The following is a 2,930-nucleotide window of genomic DNA, read 5'->3' as shown; positions in this document are numbered from 1 at the left end:
ATACTTTGGCCATCTGATAAAAAGAGCTGACTCATTGGAAAAGACCTTGATGTTGGGAAAGACAGAAAGCAGGAGGAGACGAGGACAACAGAGGATGAGATGGTTGAACGGCATTGCCGACTCAATGGACATGAGTTTCAGCAAACTCCAGGAAATGGTGAAGGACAGGGAAGCCTGGCGTGCTGCATTCCACGGGGTCGCAAAGAGTCGGACATGACTGAGCCACTGAACTGAACTTTATGCTCAAATTTGGCATCACTGTTTGTTTAATTCACATTTATTTAGTACTTAGCTTCTTTGGGATTTTGTCTCACTTTATAGAGTTATGATTAATGAGAAGCTTCCTAGCATTCCATAATACATTAGGTACTGAAATATATTCACATCCCGCTTTGATCAAGATGCTCCCAATTTACTTGTATAGCAGCAGATAACTTGAAAAATATCATTTAGTATGCTGCTTTTATCAAGAACTTCTGAGGATTCTTGTAAGTCTTTAACATTAAGTGAAAGTGTTAGTCACTAAGTCATGTATGCCTGTTTGCGATCCTATGGACTGTAGCCTACCAGGCTCCTCTGTCCATAGAATCCTCTAGGCAAGAAGACAGGAGTGGGTTGCCATTTCCTTCTCCAGGGGATCTTCCCAACCCAGGGATCGAACCCGGGTCTCCTGCATAGCAAGCAGATTCTTTACCATTAAGGCTTAGGCATTTTAGTCTCAATCACATTTGTTCCTCTAATCAGGCATCAAACTCAGTTTTTAGTGTTCTGCCGGGTTAGTAGATAAATCCAGGGACATATGAGTAAATACTCCCTAGTTTCTTAACTTTTGTTTCTTTCCTTCATATGCATAGCCAGTGAGGTTAGCCTGTATATTATTTTCTGGAACTTTTTCTTTCAACTGTGATTTAACAACTGACTTTTTAAGTTGGTGTTCTTTTTCCATCTTCCTTCACTTTGTTACAGCCAGTTTCATTCTCTGAGTAGGCTGAGACGTTCTCTCTTAGAGTTCTTGTGCCTTCCAATGCTGAGTGAATGCAGGCTACCCTTTCCTCTCCACCGTTTCTGCTTGCAGTAGTACTATGAAGATTATCCTCGGGCTTTGTGCCTCATCACTAAATACTTCTCTTAAATTTATTTTACAACTGATTAACCAGCTTGGACAATAAACCTGCTTTCTCCCAGATAAATTCTCTTCCGTGTTTATATAATGTTGAAACTTTTCTGTTGAAACAACTTGGTGATACTGTATCAAAATAATGGAAATAAAAGATCTTCCTTTAAGCTGCTAGAAATCCTTGGTGTCCTTTCATGTCAGAAATCTGAAGGAATAGCAGTGCTGTAGGAGGGCTGCTCTGCACAGCTGGTCCTTGCTCTCTCGGGAAGTGGAGAAGAGGAGAGGAGTGTGCAAGAGAGGCCTTCATCATCGAAGTCACCTGTTGTATGATCCATGTTATTACTCAGTTTCGAAAAGGTTAATGTTAGATTCTTGTGGACCAAACAGGCCCTTGAAGAATGAGATCTTATGCATTTAGCTCTGCCACATTTTTCTGTAAGGGAAGCCATATGGTACTTAGTCCAAACCATATGTAGGTAAGTATCTAATTTTAAAAAAATAGTTTTTTTTGATAACTGGCATTTGTACCAAGTGCCTTGTAGGGAGGAAAATCTAAAGAACCTATGGTGTGGTTCTTTAGGAAACGGATGCAACATTTTCAGAGAGAAGAGAAAAGGTTTTGAAATGCAGACCAAAGATTCCAGTGGAGTGCATCTCAAAAAGATTTTTTTACTGGACCAGTTCTCATTTCCCACATTGCCCTTCTTCTACATATGTGCACAGCCCATGCTGTGAGCTCAGTGGTACCTGTCCTCTATCACAGCATTTTAAAATTTGGGAGGAAAGGCATATAAATGGAGAACTTTTTAAAATGTTGAACGTCTCCTGTTTCACTGTTAACATAACCACAGTTTTTCACATTTCTCCAGTTGGTGGTGAGCTTCAGACCCACCATGTAGAGCCATGCAAATTATGCACAATAACACCAGGGGGCACCACTCACCAAATGCATGCTTCTGGCTTTAGGCTTGCAGTTTGCCCGGCTGTGCAGGGCAACCCTTTCTTTCCTTGAAAGTGAAAGTGAAGTCACTCGTCGTGTCCGACTCTCTGCGACCGCGTGAACTATAGCCCACCAGGCTCCTCCGTCCATGGGATTCTCCAGGCAAGAATACTGGAGTGGGTTGCCAGTTCCTTCTCCAGGGGATCTTCCCGACCCAGGGATCAAAACCCAGGTCTCCCGCGTTGTGGGCAGATGCTTTAACCTCTGAGCCACCTCTCCTTATCCTGGTTTAAATGTTGAATTTAAGAAGCCCTTATTTTGAATTTCTGCAGCAAGTGGCAGTTTTCACTTGTGTATCCAAGAAATTATATTAAACTAAAATACACAGGTGGTATAAAGAACAATGAAGAAAAAATGAATACTCCCTAGGTGACTCAACCATGTGTGTTTGTTAAAATTTGTAGAACTATGCACTAAACAGGGTGGATTTTACTGTATGTAAATTACACCGTAATGAAGAAAAGATTAAGACCACCCAGATAAATATAGAAAAGTCTTAAAGTTTAATGAGCCATAATGATTATCATTCACTATTAATCCTCCCATGGGTCAGAAAAAACAAAAACAAAAAAACACCACCACCGTCTAGACATTAAGAGTACAGAGAAAAAAAGAGGAAAAAAAAGAGTACAGAGAAAAACTCATGAAACTAAAAAGGTAATTCTGAAATTCACTCTGAAATCAGACAAATTACTGATGAGGCTCTGGCACATCTGGATAAAAGATTAAAAACTCACGTTGAGTTTTTCACCTGAATTGAATTATGAGTGACCAGTTACTTTGGCATTTGGTACATCTCAGCTTTACACAGAG

Source organism: Cervus canadensis, chromosome 6 (genome assembly GCF_019320065.1).
Source record: "Cervus canadensis isolate Bull #8, Minnesota chromosome 6, ASM1932006v1, whole genome shotgun sequence".
NCBI classification, from domain to species: domain Eukaryota; kingdom Metazoa; phylum Chordata; class Mammalia; order Artiodactyla; family Cervidae; genus Cervus; species Cervus canadensis.
This window is presented reverse-complemented; position numbering follows the sequence as displayed.